Here is a 23,960-nt window from a genome sequence, read left to right as displayed (position 1 = left end):
CTTACAGCCTCTGAGAAAAAAGCATGACACTGAGTAGGGAAGAGAAACATTTCTGTTAAGACCAGAAAGTTTGATGAACCCATGCCCTGGAAACTCCGAGAAATAACACAGGGCAGAGGACCAGACTAAGTTTTTCCATTATACACATGGGCAACAAACAAGCAAAATAATTAAATTAATGTTATACATATTAATTAAGCCTATACACACGGACCAGTGGAGCTAGAGAAAACTGAAATTAAATTTGGTCATGATCTCATCAGCAGCACAGAATCCTTTTTGCTTCTGTCTCAGAATAAAGTATTTATATTACATGGTTTGTGGGGTAAGTAAGTAAGCAAGCCTACTTGGCCAAAGGTATTTCTGGCTCTGAAGTCAGCCACTTCCCTCTTCCCTCTCCCATTTAGACACACATCTGTCTCTGTGGTCCCACAATAGCTATTTGCACCCATAATGATATTCTTCCTTCTGTACAATAATCTCATATAAAAATTAGTAATTTTTGAGCTAGTTCAAAGGCAGAATTGTTAATTTTTACAACTCTGTACTAACAATGTTTAACTTCTCTGACATATCAGTAGCAATGGACATAGTTAGCCCATGCCCTCTTTCTAGTAAAATGTTTATGACTGAAATTAACATCTAGGATCCCCCAAATCTCTCCCTGTTTCTTCTGACTCTCCTTGCTAGTGCCCTGATTCTGATTTGTGTAGCATGCCTCCAGGCTCAATACCTGTCTGCCTTTTCTGCCCGCCATGGTCCTCTAGTCTAAGTGATCTCAATAGCAGATATGCCGATGAGTCCTACATTATCTCCAGTTGGATCTCTCTCCAAACTCCAGAGGAAGATGACCAACCACGCACCTAACTGTTCTCTGTAAATGTACAAAATGCATCACAAGCTAAACATAGCCAAAAAAGAACTCTTAATTTTCCCTCTCCATATTTCCCCCAAACTTTGCTCTTCCCACATTTTAACTGCTCAGGCCAAAATCTAGTATTCCTTCTTGATCTTCTTTTTCCACACAATGAACTGAATCTGTCCATATATCAATATATTGATATACACACTGAATCTAAACACCCCTTAATTCTTCACCATCTCCCTGCTCCAAGACACCATGATATCCCTCCTAAAGTGCCGAGGGAGCTTTCTCACTAGTTTCTCTGCACCTACTCATGCCTCTTGCAATCAATTTTCTATGCCCAGCAGCCAGCATGATCTTTTAAAGACACAAATCAAAGCCTATCAATGTGATGGTCAAACCCTTAAGGATTTCCTTTTCAACTGGCATAAAGTCCAAACTCTTCTCTACTACAAGGTCACTTCCTATCTTTCCAAAATTCATTTCTTTCCCTACTCCCCACTTTGACTCTCTCCATCCCATGCCAAAACTATTTCTGTTTCATGATGTTTGTAGTCACTGGTCACTCTGCTTAAAATGTTTTTTTTTCCAGATCTTCACACAGGTGTCTGCTACATTCATTTTTCCAATTAAATATCACCTTCTCAGAGAGGCCTTTTTCTAACCATCTTATCTCAAATAGAATTTCCAGTGGACATCCTCCCTCTATTTGCTTATCTGCTTTAGTCTTCTTTATAGAATTTATGACTATCTAGAATTATTTAGGGGTTTTTTTGCACACTGTTTCCTCTGTAAATGTAAACTACCTAAGAACAGAAAATCAATATTTTATTTATATATAGAGCACCTACAGCATTATTGACATATAGTAATTATTCAATGATATTTCTTAAATTAATGAATAACTATTTTCCCCAAAACCTCTTTATTGTATGTTGCCTGTCTTTTGAGTAGTACCACTTCTTATTCTTACTCCAGGGTATGAAACCTAGAAGGAACGTTTGGCTTGTCTTCCTCACTGCTGAAATCCAATGAGCCACTAGTTACTGGTAAGATTCTCCCTCCTAAATAATCTCTTCCCTTCTCTATGGCACTTCCCTAGTGTAATGGCAACTAGGCTTGTGAGTTTGTGTTTCTGTTTTAATATTTTATTACCTGTATTTGGATTTTGTAACAATTTCGTCACTGGTCTCCCTAATCTACATCTGCACTCCTTTCTCCTCCTTTTACCCATCACTACGTTCTTTAAGCTGAAAAATTATTTTTTCTATGTTGTGAGTGTGTTCAATTATCTTTCTTGTTCTAAACCCTCCACTGGCTTCTGATAGACCAGAGGAGGATGTCTGAGGAATCAGGTGGATATCCAAAGCTTTTAACTCCTAGCCTGACCAGGACCTTACCTCCTCCGGTGCTCTCATGCTAGAATTTGAAAGCTGATGGACTTAGCATTCCTGAGCCACACAGGACATTTCAACAATCAACATATTGGTACAAAATATGAATACTTCGAATATCCTGTTCCCATTATCTTCCTCTTCCTAGAAAACTCTTGCTGTTTTAAAAATGCAATTTTGAAGTTCTTTCTCCAAGAAATGTTTTCTTAGTCTCTGGACTGAATCTCTTTCTTCAGTACCACTTCTGTATTTTAAATGTGCTTCTACTGTTGCACTCTGTATTTGGTGTTCCAAATCATTACCTTAAATGTTTGCCTCTCCTACTAACCTGAGAACCCTTTAGAGGTGAGAGCAATGTTTTATTCATCTTCTTCACGTCTAGATGAAGACCTAGAACAGACTTGAAGCACAGAAGGCTTTTGAATACATGAATATTTGCTGAACTCTATGAAAATATACTTCCATAAACTTATGTATGTGTTAGTTGTTTTTCAATAAATCATCCATTTTAATGAGTTTATTTTAAATTTTATTTAAACATCTCATCCCTCGGCTTGCAAAGTAAGTCTGTCACTAAGGAGAAGGGGGCAGGAAGAAGTTCTTTAATTTCAAAGTGCATCTTGTAGAGAATTGCTTCACACTAGAAATCAGAACAATGAGAACACCACAATAAGAAAGTATAAGTAGGAAGACAGAAAGCATGATAAGAATAGAAAAGGCACCTAGGTACATTCACCCGTGTGAATGTACCAGTCAAACTGAAATGCTTTTATATGGTTTACTAATAAAGCAAAAATATTATGTGATTTCAGCTTCCCTATTTAATGTCTACTGACCAAACAGAGGTGAAAGCATAAAGGACATTAGAAAAATCCAAATCTCGATCTGAGGAGTAGGACATGAGGAAAGGAAGGATGCCTTGTCTCCAGATAGCCAAACCAAGCAGAAGCATTTGGTAGACTGGGAGCTGGAAGCCTCTAATTCAAGTCAGTGATTTAATTTAATAAATTGGAGCCTCCATGCCAAGCCCTTAAGTACTCTGAGTCTCCATTCTCACTTTTGTAAAATGGGAAAATGATTCCTAAGGACCAAGGGCCCTGCCCATCAGTGGGTCCAGAATGCTTCTAGGGTTTCAGTGTGTGCAGGCATCTCTCTTCACTTCTGCAAGGGCAGGTTTTTCTGCTTGAAATGCCCTACCTTGGCCTGTTCTTCAGCTGCTGAAACTCAAATGAAAAATATTTTCAGAAAGCTTTCCTTTACAGCTCCAGGAAGCAATGAACATTTCTGCACATGGTTTGTTTTCCACAACTCATTTGTTCATATGTCTGTCTCCTCTTACTAGGCAGTGAGAGAGTAGGAGTCATGTTTTCCTCCCCTATGTACCAGATGCTTCTATTATGATGTTTGACTGATGCTAGACACTTAATGCATACTTGTGGAATAAATACAGAAATGACAAATATAAGGGATTATTATCACGGCTCTTGCATACTGACTTACTTCAGCTCCTAGATAGGCCTTGAGATAAAGAGAAGTAGACATTCTAGTCATAGAATGTTTTCTCCCCCCAAAACCCCTAGGAACTTAGGGAAACAGATACACTTTAGGTCTCTGGAAATATTTTTCAAATAGCTTTTATATCACCTGTGACATTCTTTTCTCTTAATTTTACAAAGCAGCATATGTAGCACAGATGTTAAGTATGCATAAAACTTATGAGTTTTTCTCTTTTTCTTCTATACTATTTTTTCCTCACAGAGGCTACCTACAAAAAATAGGCACTTAAGAAATCTCACCCTCGTGTCTGGCAATTCATTCTGTTTTATTTCATTTACAGAAAGAATTATGCCTAAATTGTTATGAATGGGCAAAGGTATCCCCTGGACTGATTGTATCAGAAGTTATAGAAGCAAACATTTCATTTCACAGTTTTCTGAATTTGGGTCATAATAGTAGAACTGTCACCAAGACAACCTGAGACTTATGCAGTGAACCTCAAAGATGGGGCAAACATAGTCCCAGAAGATGTGAATTCATAAAGTGCTTAACTGGAGCTTTCAGAAAAAATAGGAATTTCTCAGAAATCACTTGGAAAGTCTGGGAGCAGAATTACTATAGTTACTCTGGCATGAAACATATGAATAATTCTCAAAAGAATGGCAAAGATAATGAGAATACAAAGAATGGAGGAGTTGTCAGGCAGAGTAGCATTTAGATTTTTATGAATACAGGCCTTCAAAGAACTAAAGGAAAATTACATCTAGGCAGATTCCAGTCAATAATGTTGTATACATAAGAATTAGCTAGTAAGTGGTAACACACAGAATGAAATATCTTGGACTAATACTGAGTTCTAGGTAGATGCCAAGTGGTATATACAAACACACACATATATACTTCTTCATTTAATTCACTATAACCTTATAATTTATAATTATCGTTATTACAGGCGCAGAACAGTAGGATTCAAGAAGCTTATGAAACCTGACCAAGTAGCAGAGGAAACTTTGAACTCAAATCTCCCTGGCTCCAAGGCTTCTTTTTTTACACTTTTCACACCCGTGATTCTTAAGCACAGGCTTATCATTTACTTGGCAGCAAAACCAGAAGAGATTCACGAGGATGGAGACTGAAATTCTATGAATCAAACATTCTACAACATTATATAAAGCCATTAACACACTTTAAGTATGAAGCCTGAAAGTGTGTCTAGTTCATCGATAGGTCTTTAAAAAAAAAAGAAAAGAAAAAGAAAAATACTGCTTTAGAAAAATAATTATTAAGAAATTTTGGACTGTTAGAAATTCGATGAAAGGTACAAACTTTTCTTTAGAATGCTTTGCGTTTTAATTCAAGGTGTTCATGGACACCTTCAAGCTCATTCATGAACATTTCGTGTTTACTTAATACTTAAATCTTAACCTTTTTCCAAGGACTTGTGACAATTTTAGCTTTTAGATTCCCCATACATATTCAACCTTTAAAAATTAAAACTTGACTGAGGAAAAATTCTGATGTTTTGATTTGAGGAAAAACATTGATTTGACCTCTAGCTAGCTAAGAGCACCTTATGATTTGCATTTTTATCACTGTATCCTTGCATCTGATTATTTTAAGAAGAAATATATAATTACTCCTGTTTTTCATAGTAACCTTTAGTTTCTTGAATGTCTTATCAATCTTTGGAAAGAATATTATTTCCTTTGTTTTGGACCTCTGTGCCTTTCTATACTATATATTTTATTTCAAGTTATATGTTTTTCCTCCAGGATAATTTAATTTACCCATAGTTTATAAAAGATAACTTTAACTTCCTATTTTTATCTGCCTTCTTTTGAAATGTCTGGCTGGTTGCAGAACTAAAGATGTGTGATTGTTAAAGTCATGAGTTTCCAATGGCATATTCATGAAACAATGGCTAACAGTAACAATGAACACACCTTACAGTTCAGGGGCCCTGGAGTTTTAATGGCTATACAGAACTTCACTTTCACTTTCATGAGCATGTTACCAAAAATCCCCATTACTTGGCTCCACCTATGTACCTATGGCTTTAGTCAGTATTTTATGTTATCTCAAAATTAGCAAAAGTAATTATGGTTAAGAATAACAATTTATGAAAATTTTCATAGAACTTCCCCAGGAAATCAAGAACATTCTGGTTGATCTATGTCAACTGAAGGAAGAAATACGATATTCTACTATCTTAGGACTCCAGTAATGCCTGGCATTAAAACTTTCAAATTATCTGAGTACAGTTAACAGTCACATAGAGGACAAGATCAAGCTGGATTTAAGCGACAGAACTCCAATACCTTTGTGATCCTTTCTGCACACAGACCTCTCAGGGAGGATTAATGAAGAAGAGCTTCCAATCCTTGATTCAGCCTCTTACTGAATTGTATTTCTAACAGGCATATGGTGCATCACTGTAGCTCTCATTTACTTCAAAACTACAAAGGAAATAAAGCCACTAAAAGAGACCACCAGGTTGTAGATGTGCTAATTGTCACATCTTGGGTAAACTATTTCATTTCTTTAGGCCTCACCTTATATGTAAAGTGGGAATAATAATAGTGCTTGCTTTATAGGGTTGTTGTGAATATTAAGTAGATGAGCGTATAAAGTGATACATGATATGAGCTCAATATGCTGCAGCTATTACCACAGCATAAATTTCTCCTCCACATTGCATCTCATTTTATAGAAGAATAAAATGAGTTGGCTTGCATTTCACACTGATTCCATAGCTTTAATAATTCTTATATTTTATTAACCTATATTTATGGATTAGTATGAAATAGCACACACATGCATAAGCATACACTATCAAAATATTAAGATGGGTTAATGTCACATGATTCTCCCTTAAGGGATTATAATTTGATAGCCACATTTGCTTTGGCTATCTCTTTGAATCATTTCCAAATTTAAAGGACACATAAAATTTGCTAGTATACATAAGCAGTTTTACCATCTAGGAGTCCTGATGTTGGTTTGGTTATATTGTAGAAAGTAAGAAACAAGATATTTAAGCTGAAGTACTGCTTCTCACATACAAGTCCCAAACAGCACAGGTGATTTTTAACACTTAGAGTCCTAATGAGACAGCTTTACATGCATCTTGAGAAAGCAGTAGTGGAAAGGCTTACTCTGTCGTGGATGGAAGGGCAGTAAATAATACTAACTGTACCTAGTTTCCAGATTTAAAATATGAAGGATTATTTCAATGATGAATGTGATGGTAACTCATATAAACTAATTTGTAAATAGGGTGATAATTTTATCCAATTAAAAATTTTAAAGACAGAGTATAACCTTGAAGAAAATTATGGATGTCCTAAGAACAAATGCACGCATAGAGCTAAGATAGTAATTCACACTGTACTATGTAGTTAAATGGATAATCTATGGCTATAAACAGTGTATATAATGCACATACACTCATACAAAGAATTCAAAAGATAGAGTAATTTTAAAGATCAAAATCCAGCTATCTCCCCACAGGGGTGGCATGCTTCAGCAGCACAGCCCTGCAATATACAAACAGCCTAGAAGACCTACTACACAAGAACTTGTGCCATCTCCCTCTACTTAGTTACAACTAAGTGCCCACGCAGTCTTGCTTTAGGCTTATTAGGGGTCCTCCATTGAACCATAAAGCAAATATTTTAAAGAAAACAGAAAAAAATTACCAGAAATAATTCTGAATGCTGATACTAAGAAATAAGGGGAAAAAATAAACATGAGAAGAAGCTGTTATCTAGAATATCTAGAAATATGCTTCCTGGAAGTAGAGAATTATATTTGTGCAAGGATTATTTTGCTAGGTCTTCTCTGTGATGTAGGCATCACACATTGTCCATGGGGTAAGTCTAGGCATTTTCTCAGGTATCTGAATGCAAACACTTCTAGCTGGGGTACTAAGTATCCTAGTTATTAATATAAGAGAGTATTCTGTGCAGCTCTCCTGTACTAACATTTTAATATCAGGAAAAGGGTTTTTGGAGGTCCTGGGTCTAAACAGAGGGAGAAGATGAGAAGTACACTAGAACAGGATAGCAGGCATAGGCCTAGGTAAGAGCATGTAGGGATCCTTACAATGGACTATTCAGTGGGGGTATTTTCGTATTTATTTCAATCCTCCCCACACTAGTCGTCATGAAGCTTCATGTGGAACATTTGAAAATCTGACTTGTCCCTCCTAAATGACATGGAGGCATAAAAGGAGAGCAGAGAGCAAGAGTACTTCAACTGTGATCCATCTGAGCTACTGCAAGGGTGAAGAGTGGGAGTGTGGTGGTGCGGGGGCGGGGTTTGTATGGAGGGGGGTTGTTGACTGTTGGTGGAAAAGAAGCATCAGAGTATCCTTGTTTCTGCCCAACAAGAGATATATTTACAGTGCAGACTCCAAGCTTAAACTGCTTCTGCCAAAAGGGGTATAAAATGCCAGGGCTCTTAACAGTGAGAGGAAACGTGGATTGTGCAGAGCAAATAAAGCTGCCAGGACAGCATAGACACAGACGTGAAAGAATTCAGGTCAGAGAGATGGAGGGCTGCAGAACCACAGGGCAACAGTCACTTTAGATCACAGGGAAAGAAAAGCAAGACCTTACTCAGAATTTAAAGACCACTTAAAAAATCTAGGCACCTCCTATAACTTAGCAATAAGGGCTGTGAAATAAGACGGAACATTCTAGTTCTCGGGACAGGAGCACTGCTGATCACTGGTAAGGATCTTCAATGAACCAGAAGTCATGTCTGCTGTTTGTCTATGCTAGCTCCTCAGGGAGGAAGGCACACACAAATTCACAATCAATAAGCTGTACTCCCGCATCATTACTGAGTATGGAATTCAATCACTCTCGCCAATACACAGAACTTTAAATTATTTTTTGTAAAATAATTTTTAGAGATACTTGGCTCAGGAATGCCTTATGTAACTCTTCTAGTCAAGATTCTAAGCCTACAGGTGGTAAAAGAAGGAAAGCAATATTCATCTTTTAACCAAATTTTTTTCGTAGCAAAGATTATTTCTCTGGCTAAGCTCTAGGTTATATTAACACTGCTCTGGTTGACCATCTGTCCATTCTTATGGTGATCTTCAGACTTTGGACTCTGATTTCACTCCTAGAACTTGCCTTTCTGGATCTTCCAAACTATCATTTAGATTTATTCATGAACATTATTTTAATATCCGTGGCTTGGCTAAAAGATATATTGTACAATTTAACTGACTTCTAAATTAACTGATTTAAACATTTAAAAAATCATTTCCAACCTATAAGTTGAATAATACTTTTCCCTTTTTCATCAAAATCTCTTGCGGGCTCTATTTTAATTTTTTTTTTTTCAGGAAACCAGTTCAGATTGGGAAGACATGCTCATACTCTTATATATGTGGAGAATGAGTCATAGTTTTGTCATTCGAAGCCAGCAGCTCTCTAATGGCACAGCTAGAAGTGAAGCTCAAATCTTCTAACTCAAGAATCTGCAGTGTCTGTACACTGCCCAGCATTTAATTTTCCACAGTAGGAAACTGAATTTTCCTAAATAGTCAATTTCCATTGAAACAAAATCAGCCAAAGGAGTAAAAAAAGGAATAAAAATCATCAACTAATTTCTTCAGCATTTTATATCTTCATCACACTAATATTGCATAGATTTATATTTCACATACACACAGATATTCACACAATCTTTTTACTCCTTTTAAGAGAAAAAACTCTTGTCATTACCTGCACAGTCATGAATCACTCTGGGAATACATATACATGTGACCATCGTGTGGAAACACATAAATGAATATTCATTTTAGTATCACGATACTGACAATTTTAACTCTTTCCTCTGAATGAAGCCTATTGGCAAGTTAGAAGATATTACTAAGGAAACTACATTGTCATTTAAGGCTCTCAGATTATTTTTCTTTCATCAAGCATAAGTCAATTCCACTATAAGCTCATCAATATTAATTTTTTTTGTTCAGTAAGTAGTGGTGATGAAGCTGTAGGAGAACCAGAGAGTTCTCCATCCCTTCATCATGTGCTTATTAGCCATAATTAAATTCATTCGCTTCTCTACACTTTTTTATTTATCTAAACTGCTTTAATCACAAAACATGGCAATAATCTAGAGAATTTTGACATTTAAGTAAAAATAATGAACACAGGCAGCCTGGGTGGCTCAGCGGTTTAGCGCCGCCTTCAGCCTAGGGCGTGATCCTGGAGTCCCAGGGTCTAGTCCCACATCGGGGCTCCCTGCAGGCTCCCTGCATGGAGCCTGCTTCTCTCTCTCATTCTCTCTCTCTCTCATGAATAAATAAATAAAATCTTAAAAAAAGGATACTATTAAATGCTGCAAAGGAGAATAAAACAAGAAGAGGACATGGACTATTCCAGTATTAAGAATTCCTTCTGCTCTGCTGATACAAAGTTAGCTCCATTTAATACAGATGATGTATAACTCAAATGAGTGCCTACAAGAAAGTAAGATCAAAGAAAGCAAGAAAATAATTTTTCACCTGTTAGTGAGCAGACCAAAAACACGTTTCTACCTCTAAAGCACCTTGCAACATAATGGAAAACAGGTGAAGCTAAGTTTAAGGCTCATATAAAAGTATTAAATAGCTTTCTATTTACTGAAGAAATTGATATACTTGACAGGTGACATTTCTGAGAGGTAGACGATTGCCAGGGGAAAAAAATTAAATCCATCACAAAGTCTCTTACTGAGAAGCAATAAATGGCATATAGATATGAAGGGAAAGCACACCATATAGAAAAATTGGGGAGTCATATAGTAGTTTAATTCCTTTAAACATACACATAGCATAATTATTTCAGAATAATGAGAGATAATTTGAATTACCAAGAAAACTGTGAAAATACATAAAAAGTAACACTGGGCTGAACAAATATGCCAGTTGATGGTGTTGGCTGTGCTGATATTCAGTAGGTCTGTGGCAAAAATTTCACCTTGCTGCTCTTCACATTTTTCATCTTCAAATTGTAGCAAATACAGCTATGATACTAAACTCAATTATCCGAGGACTACATGTGAAAGTTCTGTGGTAAATATAAAGCTCTATAGCTCCATTTATTCAGATACTATTGTTTTAATTTTAAATTAAATTAATAAAGGGCCCAATCAAGCCTTTATAGCTGAAACCTGTCCAAATATCACCAACTTCTTATCTAGAACATGGATTTTCAAGCACTGAGAAATTGAGAAAGAATGGTAAATGGGTTGGATAGAGCTGGTGGCATGGGTAACATTTAAACTCAAATCCATTTTTTTAGGGCATCCTTCTAATATTCACTCAGTGGCCTAAACAGTGACCACATGCTATACATGCAGTTCATGATAGGCACCTAACTCTGCAGGCAGGATAGTAGTCTGAAAACAAAACTGGCACACAGCCATCAACAATTTCACACTTCCTTGTCAATGTAGTGTCTCCAGAGTATGATGCAGCTTCTGCATGATTCTTATCTCCCTTGCCTTTTATCTTTTCCAAATTCCTCCTGCCAAACTGTGCCTCAACAGTTCTGTATTAATCCGCCAGTAGCCGTGTTTGCCAGGCTCTTAGAAAATGTGATGCAGTATGATTGATAATGCTGCTGTGCTTGCCTGTTGGTCCACCTAGAGAAATCCTCACTCCTATTCCAAGTTCAACTTGAGTGTCTGGTCTCCTCTGAAGCTTGCCTCCCAGGCAAATTGGTCACTTCTTTTTTGGTACCTATCCTAGAACTTTGAAAACTTATTATACCTAGGGATGCAATATAGAGCAGGACAAGGAGCATGGATTTTAGAGTCAGAGAGTCTGCATCAGAATCGTGGCTATTCAGTCTTGTGACCCTTGACCTCTTAAAGTCTCAATTTTATCATCTGTAAAATGGACTGAATTCAAAGAGTGAAACAAGAAGCTGTATTTAAATCATTCGAGTTCCTGACATATAAATAGTACTCAAAAAGAGTTAGCAGCAGTAATATTGAGAGTGGTTTTTGTTTACATGATCATCTCCCCTTATAAAAGTGAAAATGTCTTCACAGCAGAGATAATGCCCATTTCCTCTTTACCCTTTGTGCTCTGCAACATGCCATCACGTCGTATTTCTATTAACAATGAGTATGCCCAGCGCAACACGATTTGGTATATTTGCTCTGAGCTCAATTCCTCACACTTCCTTTCTTCTGCTTGGGACACCTGTGGGTATGCAACTGTTTCCCTGGCTTCCTCGCTGGAATGCTTCCAGGTAGGTTTGGCCAGTGGGTGGCACTGGTCTAACAAGGTGCCTCTGCTCGCAGGGATTCAGCAACTGTACCTCTTCTCTGTCCCTCCTGGGTGAGGCATGGAGACAGCATGTGGTGATCATTAATCTTAGGATGGCTTCACATTCCTGTACTTGTTCTTCACCTCTTCTATCTCATTCTAACTACCATATTAAATTCTCCACGTTAAATTCCCTCTATTGATTTATCTGGCAGGAATATGTCTTTCTAGCTGAACCAGGAATTTTTTTTTTTTTTTGGATCTGACTTTTAGTCTTAGTGACCAGCAAAGTTTAAGTGGAGACAATATATTTGCTGTATTTCACAGAGCTGTTGCATGGGATCAAAGAAAATTTGGACATTTAAGTACTTTGAAACTATAAATTGTTGTACAAATACAACATTTTGCTCTTAATATTTTTGATTGGAAAGGGACAAGTTAGCTTCACTGATCTATAGCAGTGATGTTCTAAGCGATCCTGATGTTTTCAAAAGACACCATGCCTGTAATTTACACGGTTGAATAAAGGGGAGGACAAAGTCCAAAAGATAACTGATTTCGGCATAGCAGAAATTTATGAGCTCATAAGTCAGAAGACACTGATGGAAACAGTGAAAATTATGATTTTACTGAAGACAAGTAACTACTTGGACAACAGCCACCCTAGACTTTCCTCCAAGTCTTAATTTTTCAGATGAGCAACCACATTAAACTCCACAAGAATTCACACAATGGCAAGTTATATTACCCATTTAGTTGAAAACAACACAAATAAAAACAAAAGCAAAACACAAATGCAGATAGTAAGGCTTTGCTTGGCTTAAGAAATTCCAACTTTTAAGTAAATTTTTGAGTTCTGAAAAAAGACATATTACAGAACAGCTATCTGAAAAAAATTAATAAAATAATTAAGATTACTAATCACAATGAGATAATTAAGATGACAATTAAAACCTAAGATTTGTTAAATAATATTTTTAAAAAACTGGATAATTGTGAAATACAAATAAGTCTACAAGTTATTAGTGAACCAATGTAAGTTTCCTTGTTTTGATAATGTATTCTGGTTATATAAGATTTTATCATTGGGGGAAGCTAGGAACTCTTCTGTACTATTTTTGCAACTTCGTGTGAATCCAAAACTATTTCAAAATAATTTAAAAAAATACTGTGCTTAGTATGTCAAGAGGATGTATAATATATCAGAAAAAATCCATTAAAAAGTTGAAGTGCAAATTTTGAAGCCTTAAAAGGACTTTTTGCATGAAATTAGAAATGCAGTTCTTACTCTGCTACATAACTAATATACTGATGCATTTTAAAAATCACTCCACAAATATGTACTGTCAAGCCATTATGCACTGGATATGCTGTCACATTTTCCTCCTGATGTCTTTTATCATTTAAGTGCTGTTCTATCTTTTTTTTTTTTCTGATCCATCTTTCATTTGGCCATGGGTTCCAAGTAATTTAAGCTCCTCTGCTTGAGCTCTAGTCATCCCCCATGAACACCCAAGGACAACAAGTCACCAAATTCTCCACAGCTCACTTTTCAAAATGACAAACAGGCCATATAACTATCAGTCAAACAAGAGACTCTGATCAGTTCCTCGTGATATTTACCTCTCAGTCTGAGTACTAGAAGTAGAAGAAACATCTGGACAAATAGAACAGTTGTATTCTTAATCTGCAGATGTTTGAGACTGGGCTTGCAGATATCTTAGGGATATCCATTCCGAGTCTAGGGATCCCTACAGACTCAGGAAGACCCCTGAACCCCAGCTGTAATAGTGAGTACGACTATGTAATTTCACACAATTTTGACTTTCCTCCAGGTGAAAAATATATATACATACTTTTCTCTGAGACGATGAAATTTGTTACCTTCAAAGATATTCCTTTCAATGAAGCAAACTCATAAGAAAACTGCTCTATAGTCTGTCCTGGGACATTATTTCTTTCTAAAATGTTACTTCTGTCACACTGGCACAGCTTGAATAAGAAGTAAGGGAAGTAAAAAGACTGTTCCTCTTATTTCTTCCTTCTTTTGGCATAAATGAATGCTGTCTGAGAAAGTTCTTAGCCTCTCTGTTACTCGTATAAAAAATAAAGTACCTTATGTCTAATGTCTGTGATTAGCTTACATGAATTTGTCACAGTTTTTGGCACATGAGAAGCCCGCTTCCTGAAAAATAAAAAGCCAGAGGTAGGCATATAATTCAGAAAAATACCTGGGCATTGACTCTTTCTTCCCACTGATGATTCACACTAACTTTTAATTTCAAAGGCAGGTATGCCAAATATTGATAAATATTCCCTCCAGTAGTACTTCATGGTTTGTCAGAGTAAGTCTTCTCCAAAGGAGACATTATTGCTAAGGATGATAAGGCAGCAGCATAGTAAGAATTGAAGCTTCTAAATCTCTAGAGACCCAACATTGCCCAGGCAGCATCTCATGAGCTGTGTGTGACCCTGTTAGGGATTCTAGGGGGTGGGCATGAGATGTACATGACTGAGGAAGAGGAAAGGGAGAAAGGTAGCTCTATCATATCTACTTTAACTTTCAGGGCCACTTTTTTTCTGCTGTGATTCTTCTTTACCTAGTCTAATACACACACATACATATACATATATATGTGCCCATAATGTACATATATATAATGTATGCATTTTTTGTGAATAAATATACATATACACGGTTTTTTTAAGTTTTTTTTTTTTTTTTTAATTCATGAGAGACACACAGAGAGAGGCAGAGACAGGCAGAAGGAGAAGCAGGCTCCTCGCAGAGAGCCCAATGTGGGACTTGATCCCGGGACTCTGGGATCAGGCCCTGGGCTGAAGGCAGACACTCAACCGTTGAGCCACCCAGGCATCCCCATATACACGTTTTTAAAAAAATTCTTGACTAATAAAATTGAATGATCTCTTCTTGCCAATTCATTGCCCACTATAATCAGTGCAGCTCCAAGACTATCAGCTGCTATAATAATCATCAGTGCCTTCTTTCTTCACTGTAAGCTTCTCTCCATTTGAGATCAGAAATAGGGTTCCCATTTGCTATACTGATCCTTTGGAAACCTAATAGAGAAACCATGATTATACAATTTTGCTAGGTCCCAGCCAGAAGTGCCTTCCCTGTTCCACCAGATGGCAGTCCCGCATCAGGACAGAAAAAAAGGGATGGGGGCGGGGGGTGGTGGTGGTAGTATTTTGGATATAGAAGTATGTAATTTTGGTATTTTCTGCTATGCTATGGAAAAAACTGACAAATACACAGGTTGGTTAGTAAGAAATGAAATGTAGGTGTTTTGTACAAATTCATCACAACTGTTCTGCAAAAATAAAAAAGCAAACAATTGAAACTGCCTGAATTAAAAATATTTGGATGACTAACCTAAGCTCTGCTACATGACATTGCAAGAGTTGAAAACAAACTCACAAATCATAGAATGTGTGCAAGTCTGTGGTTATAGTCACTATCTGCACATGGATGGTATTCTAAATATACCTCAGCTTCAAAGTTACAGATTGCCTCAACTTTTTCATTTGGAAAGTGTGCATGACAATGCATTGCTGTTAGAATTAAGTTAGCATGCACACACATGAACAAGCTTCAAGGAATTGTCTTACTGTGGTAATAAAGGGACTCAGAAACACTTTGTTTTGCCCAAAAACATGGGGTGTGTGAAGCTTTTTCATCTGTCTCTCATAACATCTCTCACCAAATACCAGACTAGGTAGCTTTCACCCATTCCCTAGGGAAATTCGGTCAGTCCAGAAACACTCACACAACTCTCATGACAGTAGCTTGGCTATGCTCCAAGACTATGTCATTTGCTGGCAGTAAGTCAAGCTAATGAAATAGCATCTACTTCAGGATGCCTCATGTGACGGCCATGACGGGCTAAATGGCCAGTTCCATAGACAAGAATTGGTAGACCTACACTTGTAGCCTTTTAACTACTGAAACTGGCATCAACAGGCTTTGTTGCTTTATTGCTTTAAGGATGTGTTAGCTTACTAACTAGATCAGGATGATTTTGCTTTACATTGCTTATCAACATAGCACTTTTCAGCATGCTCCTGATATCAGCTAAATCAAAATTTAGCTTCAGCTTTCAATTTAGAATTTTTGAAGCAGATAATGTACATTTCTGCACACAAATCTTCTGGACCTTCACCTCCTCTCCATTGGGAGTCAGCTGTAAACACCTTTAAGAGATAGTTCACAATCTTCTCCATATATACATGTTAGCAAATCATTCCTACCTTTAGTCGTTTTTTTGGTCCCGGAGAGATCAATTAATTGACCTCCATTCCCAATTCTCCCTATTCTCTATTCTGTTCCCTATTACCTTCAGTTCCATCAGCAATTTTCTAGTATTAAAAAGTCTTGAGTTTCTTCTTTTTCAGTCACTTGCTACCATTTCCATGCGTCCAAACACATTTTCCTCTTGTTCCTGTGCCTTTTATCACTGGTCATTCTGGTTTTCACTGGAGGATGAATTTGTACTTGGCTCCCTAATATAAATTTATCTTGCATGACCCAACTATAAAGATATTCAGAGAAGGAAAACAATTTGAAAAAAAAATATTTTTGCATTCCTACCAAAACATAGGGGAAGGCTTATTTTTCTATTCAGGAAATACAATCAAAATGTCTATGTCTGCAGACATTTGTTAATTGCATCATTGTGCAAGTGAACTAAGGTCAGTGAATTTAACACAAAGTTTGTTGACAATGGTAAAAATACCATTATGCTTTCAGAGATAAGAAGACACAGTTACAAGCCATTACAATGGAAAGTTCAATTTCCCCTGCACATAGGGGAAAGCATAATGATGCAGCTTATCAAAATCTACATTTTATGATAGTTGGATTGCATTACAGCACAAAAGCAGATTTCACATATTATATTTAACCTTGGCAAAAAGAAAAAAGTATGTAGGTCTTCTAGGCTGATTTGCAATATTTTTTATAATCAAGCATCTAAATGGGTCACGATGTAACACTTTATATATTTTTCCTAACCCAAAGGCCATGTAGAAATTTGACCTAATTAAAGCTCTGCAAAGAGGTTTTTAACTTTTCCTCTACTGTGAATTTTACTTAGTTATAAAATGAAGATTAAAAATTTCTTTTTGATCATTTCATATAAAAATATTTAAAAAAATCAAAGTAGATTAATAGCTTTAGAAACAAATGTTGACACTTAGACCATAGCCTTTTATTGTGAGTACCCACTATAATTGGCACTATCATTTTTCTTAGATTTGTTTACTTTCCATTATTCATAATTGCTTCTTTTAATTGGACCAAGCTAGCTTCGTTTAGACTCCCCTTGAGAATGGTGTTGGCAGAAATGATTGGCAGTTCTCTCTCCCACACGGTGCCATCCTGAAATTGCAAATGTCAGTTAACAGGCTTCTCTCTCCAATGTTTAAGAGTGGGAGTCTGCATTTAGCAGAAAGTAGTCTGGGTGCACATATTTCTGAATAAATGTATGTGAAATTATGCATTCAAATTACAGAATCAAGGGACTTGAAAGGAAGCCAGAGAGGTCAACTACTCCATCCATGCCCAGCCTTCAAGTTCCTAGTCTATTCTGAAGCCACTCCAGGCAGGTGAAACTATATCCTACTTTTAAAAATCATTATAAGTAATCTCTCTTCAGTTGTCTATCGCTGAGGGTTAAGAAGAGCATCACTGACTTAATTCCGCAAGCAATTTTTTTCTTTGCATGACTTTTTGCACTAAGCCTCTTCATAGAGTTTCTGACCAGAAATAAAATGGCAAGTGTCATCCCCTTATTTTTTGTATCCAACTGAAATTGAGATACTCTTAAGCAGTGAGATGGCCAGTAAAGGGGGTAGTGGGATAAATAGAAGCTATCACAGTCATAGAGAGTCTGTGTTTGTCTCAACTTCTGAATCATCACTGAATACATACTCTAAGCACTAATGCATGTAAGAAAAATACTTGGCCACATTAATGAATGCTGGAGTGACACAGCACGACTTTACATGACCTCCAAATTCTTACTTGTAATACCACTCAACACAACAAAATAACAATATATTATTTAATGAATACTGTATGGATACACTGGTTTTCTAATAAATCAGTTAGGATTTCTTTAAAAAAAAAAAGAAAAGAAAAGTAAATGAAAAACTCTTTTGGCAGAGAGGCTGCCTGGATTCAAAATGAACTGAGGAACAGAAGAGAGGATGGTTCTCATGGTTAGGTCATAATTGGTAGTGGCTAAAGTAGAGAAATCTGTGGCAGGCCACATAAAAGAAGATGTAAGGCGCAAAATAGAGTATTGCTATTTTTATGTGTTATTGTTAAAATCTTGGAAGTCTTTATTTTTATTTTATTTGAAACAGTTACATGGTTCCTACTCCATGTCAATCATTGTTCTGAGTGTTTTATAAATATTAATTCATTCAACCTTGCACATCAAGGGTAAGTGTTAAGACTTGGGGGCTACTGTTAAAAAATATGTCATCAAGTTTTCCCTGGCCAGATGCTGTCTGATGGGAATTTTGCACAAAGGAGTTGAAATTCCTACCTTAATCTTCCTCTCTTCTCCCTAAAAAAAAGGCAGTTTGCCTTTCACTCCCCAAGGCCATCTCCAGCAACCTGCAGAGGTTAGAGGCCCACAAATGGCACCTGAAACAGAGGCAGCCACATTCCATTCTCTCAAGTCTAAGAAATGCAAGAGGGCGCTAACTCCCCCTGCCTGGTTCCTTACTCATTTCACCTGCTGATCATCCCCAGTCCCACCCCCTGTCAGGAACCACTGAGAAGTACAGACTGGAGTTGATATGGGTCCAGGTAAGGAAACCAACACTTTCTCCCGCCCCCCCCACCAAAGCAATTTGTTGTGACAGATTTCTAAGTAAGGATTAATGTGACTTAATTAATCCTCACAAGTAAATTCTCTTATTCTCATTTTACAGGTGAGGCAGTAGTCATGAGCCTCTCTCCCCATCTCCTAGACTTCCATGTCTTTTGCTCAATTATTCTCTTAAAAAGCTGAAATGCCTCTTGCCTATTAAAAATATGCTCTCTTCTAGAACTCTTCTCCTTATAGGATGAGGGCACATTTATAGATCAAGATTTTGCTTAGTGTCTGGAATGTATTTGTTGAATCCTGAACAGGTTTTTGCTAAAAGCGTGTTTGCTCCTGTGACAAATAGACTTGTTGATAAAATGTTACTATTGTAATTTCTGTTTGCTTCCAAATAACATATTTTGGGGGCCAACTGGGATGGATTTCTAGGCCTCCTATTGTATTTCCAATCTTGAGAAATGTTTCTCAGGAACAAAGGTTACTGAACCACTACCTTTTCCTGAACAGAAGTATCAGTAAAAAATAAAACAGCAATAAACATTAGGCTGCATGCCACTGCATGCCCAGTGCCCACGATCTTTCTCTTGCAATTAAAATATCTAAAAGTGTGTATAACTTTAAAAACAAAACTGGGGGGGGTGATTAATCTACTTTAATTTTGGGGTTGTTAAAACTAAATTCATTTATTCCTGGAAGCTATTCTGAGGAGATTCATACTAAAATAAATCTGCTCAAGTGGTGCCTGGCTGGCTCAGTTGGTGGAGCATGGGATGCTTGATCTCAGGGTTGTGAGTGTGAGCTCCACCTTTACCCTGGGTGTAGAGTTTACTTAAAAATAAAATCTTAGAAAAAAAAAAGTAAAAAAATTCACTCAAAACTCAGTGATTTTGTCCTCACCAAAAGAAAAGGAGGCAAAGTGGAAATTCAGCCTTATTATACCGAAAAAGACTCCAAGCTACACAAAAATAGATTATCAGAATTATGGAATTCAACTCTTTTTTTTTTAATTTTTTAAGTTTTTTTTTTAAATTTATGATAGTCACAGAGAGAGAGAGAGAGAGAGAGAGAGAGAGAGGCACAGACATAGGCAGAGGGAGAAGCAGGCCCCATGCACCGGGAGCCCGACGTGGGATTCGATCCCGGGTCTCCAGGATCGCGCCCTGGGTCAAAGGCAGGCACTAAACCCCTGCGCCACCCAGGGATCCCTGGAATGCAACTCTTAACCCTGATCTCTCTGCTTAACAGACCATCATTTAAAGAATCACAGGGTTCCCTCACTTATTCAGGAAATCCTTAGTTCACACAAATCACACAAAGAAATAGTCCATAAAAATAAAAACTTAACAATAAGCTTTACAAACTTAAAAAAAAATGAATGAAACCTGAAATGTATTTGGCATCACTCTATCTTCTTTAAAGATAATACACTGCATGTAATTTTATGGGTTTTTTTTTTTTGTGTGTGTGTGTGTAGTCTAGATATAAATTGTCTTCCCCTCCTTACCTCTTTGAGTTTACATATGAACCACCCACCTTACCGTTTATGTTCGAAAACATTATATATCTCTTTCTATCAGCCTTTCTTTGCCTTTCTCACATCTAGATCTTCATGATTTGTTGTTTCAATGAACCCAGTTCATCCCAGGTCACACCTCTGGTTTTACTTTTAAGCATCACTTCCCACACAAAGTCTCCCTTGAACCTCCAATCTGGACTACAGGTGCTTGCTGAGTTCTCATAGCACATGGACTTCCCAGAGCATAAGTTGTCACACAATATTCATAACTGCCAGCTTACTTTTCTGTACCCTTCATGAAAACCAAGCAAATGAGGGAAAGATTCACTTCCCACTCATTTTTTTAAGCTCTAGAGTTAGTACGGTGCCTAGCATCCAGCAGAGGTAAATATTTGTTGAATGAATGGATGCATTAGTGAACAAAAATGACTTACCTCACTGTGCACTAATAATGGGTCCTGTCAAGGTTCATGAACTGCACAGCACTACAAACAGTTAGTTATCAGTTTCATCAGTGTCTCTAGATTCAGGGTTGGGATGTTTAGAACAATATTAATTCTGTGAGCATAGCACAGGGTAGAAAATAGAACATAGCACAGGGTAGAAAATAGAACCTGTATTTTTGCAACTGTTGAATAGTAGCAAGAGGAGCCAGACTGGAGTCTGCCATGTACCGACTGGGCAACTTTGGGAAAATTACTTAGTTTCTCTAAGCCTTAACTTCCTTCTCTGTTAAATGAGAATAATAGTGATATTGAACCTACAGGCTGTTGTTGAGGAAAAAAATGAGATAAGGTATGAAAATGTTTTTTTATTAAAGATTTTATTTATTTGACACAGACATACAGCCAGAGAACGAAGTGGGAGGAACAGCAGAGGAGAGGGAGAAGGAGGCTCCCCACTTACTGGGGAGTCTGATGCAGGGTTGTATCTCAAGACCCCAGGATCAGGACCCCAGCCAAAGGCAGATGCTTAACCGACTGAACCACCCTGGCACCCTCTGCAAAACTTTTTCTTTTAACAACTCATAAAGAACTACTTACATGGTGTGTAATTACTATCGTTAACTTGTTAGAGCTATTTTTGCCAACATTACCAAGCTGTCTTTTTATTTTTGATTTTTATTCTGTTTGAAGTATCTTGACTTTTCTCATTAGACTAACTGACAGAATTGCAGATCTCTCAGAACTGATTACTAGTATGATAATTAATTACTGGCATTTTTTAAAATCACATGTTCCAGATAGGCCTTTTTTTTTTTATGCTGAACATCTCCATTCCCAAATCTGCATCTTGAATTTCATGCTTTCTTCCAAAATTCGGCCTAGTTGCATGAGATTCCTGGATATCTCAAATAAAGAGCCCTACCATTTCCTCAAAAATCCAAATCTGAAATTGCCTGTCCCAACCATAGCTTTACTTACCCTGGTTCAAAACTTCAGAAGAAACTGCAGTCCTCTCAGCCTTTATCCCTATCACTTACCCCCTCTTGCACACACATTATGTTGTGAGCATTTTCAGTTTTGCTTCTGCAATGATTCACATCAGTCTTCTCTATTACAATTTCACTACTCATTTGCCTGGGGAGTTGCTAAAGCTTAACTGGTTTACCTGAGCTGGGTTCTTTGCTATTCTGATTCCTCCAGCAAAGCACCCATGGAGCAATATTCCATTCCTAAGTACTACTCTCCTCACAGTGGTCCTCTGCTTATAAATAGTAGCAAGCAATAAACAGAGCCATTAAGGGCTTCCCACTCCCTTTGAAGGCCAAACTCCTTTATCAACAACTCAAAACCCCATACAGTTTGATCAACTGTGGCTGGGAAATAACCTCTTCTCCCTCAAGTTCAACTTTTTTTTTTTCCTGTCCTACAATCTCCCCTTCCCCTAGCTAGCTAGATGTCAAGGTGATCAGAGAGCTCCTTCCTTACTTATCCTATCTAACCTAGCACACTCAGGAAATGCCATTCTCAATCTCTTTATTCTGCTGTGTTTTTTTACGGGACACTTAAAACTGTGTGATGTTATTAACTTGCTTATTTGTTTATTGTCTGTGTTTCCTTGTTAGAATATAAGCTCATTGAGCACAGGGACTTTGTTTCATTTACTAGTGTATTGTCAGAATGTAGACTCAGATCAAGGACCAAAATAGTATTTATTGGAGAAATGAATGAATAGGATTGTTATCATATTAGCCTTTAAAATACAATCAGATATGTACACTTAAATCTCTTCAATTAGAATATAATCTATATATGAGCATAGTCACATGTCTTTTTTATATCCCCTTTAGAACTCCAGCATGGTCTCTGACTCTTTAGAGATGTTCAAAAATGGGGAATCAAATTAAATTATATGCATATATTGGGTATTTGATTTTTATTACTGCTCACTTTTCAGTTCCTTAGGGGGATAAAGAAAAACCTTTCTGTGCTCAGTTACTTTGTTTCTGAAATCACCAAAATCTGACACATGAAAACTGAAATATTTCCATAATCAAAGTAAAAGTTTATAAAACAAAAATGTAAAAGAAATTCAAGATAATTTACTGTGATGTACTAATGGCTGTACTCTTCACTTGATCAATATAAAAGAACCTTTACTTAGTGTTTATGGTCTAAGAGAAATAAATTGCATTTACTGACCACCCATGCTAGGCTAGTCACACTGTACCTACCCCTCTCTAAATTTATATGAATGCTAATAGGGAGCTCAGAAGGAGTAACTAATTTTTTAATGCCTAATAAGGAACTCTTACACAAATATTTGCTGAAGGAATGAAGTCCCCAATGTCACAAAGCAATGAATCAAGGATATGAAGCCAGGTGTGGCTGACTGCAGGAAGGACTCAGCTCTCCCCAAGGAACCACTACCCCATGCCCACTCTCAGGGATCACAACATATGGGTTCCAGCACTAGCCTTACCTCTAACCTCAACTTCTTGGAACTTCAGTTTATTCTTATTTATAATTAACAGGCTGGCAACATTTGATAAATGCTCTTCTAATTATAATGAGATCTAAAGAATAACGCTACATTATATCCTTAAAACTGAGAACAAATCTTTATATACTCTTTTAGAAACAAAATGAAGGTAAGTCTGCATGATAGGAAGAACAGAATATTAAGTCCTCCTTGCAAATAACCACCAGACCAGTTTACTAACAAGTTCCCACATGGAGAGAAAGTTAATTATTTCATCTACATTGCTTATGGGTATGATGTTATCAGGTATGGATCAAGTATAAAAATATAAAAGTCTACCAATAGTTTTATCAAAAATTTTTAGTTCTTTTTGGTTATTTTTAATTCTTTTTAGGTGCACAATACATTGCAGATGCTAATAAGAGGCAAAAAGGCGACAGATAAGACATAAAGTGATAGAAAAAGGGTCCACATCTTCTTGACTTTATAACTCAAGGCAGGGATGTTCATTACCAAAATTACAACATCAGTGATTTTGGCAACCACTTATCAGACACTGTTGTTCCTTTAATGTATTCCTTCCAGAGTGCCTGTTTTACTGGCCAAATAATCAATAAGAGCCCTG

The 23,960-nt window shown here is 37.0% G+C and overlaps 1 protein-coding gene across 1 annotated transcript in view; it reads right to left on the bottom strand.

The window, feature by feature from the left end:
• The window catches only part of ADGRB3 (adhesion G protein-coupled receptor B3), a 705,508-nt gene that overhangs the window by 550,899 nt on the left and 130,649 nt on the right, over nucleotides 1-23,960 (bottom strand). The window lies entirely within an intron of this gene.

This window comes from Nyctereutes procyonoides, unplaced genomic scaffold, assembly GCF_905146905.1.
Source record: "Nyctereutes procyonoides isolate TBG_1078 unplaced genomic scaffold, NYPRO_anot_genome, whole genome shotgun sequence".
Classification (NCBI taxonomy): domain Eukaryota; kingdom Metazoa; phylum Chordata; class Mammalia; order Carnivora; family Canidae; genus Nyctereutes; species Nyctereutes procyonoides.
The sequence above is the reverse complement of the archived record's forward strand: the minus strand, read 5'-3'. Positions and strand labels throughout refer to the sequence as shown.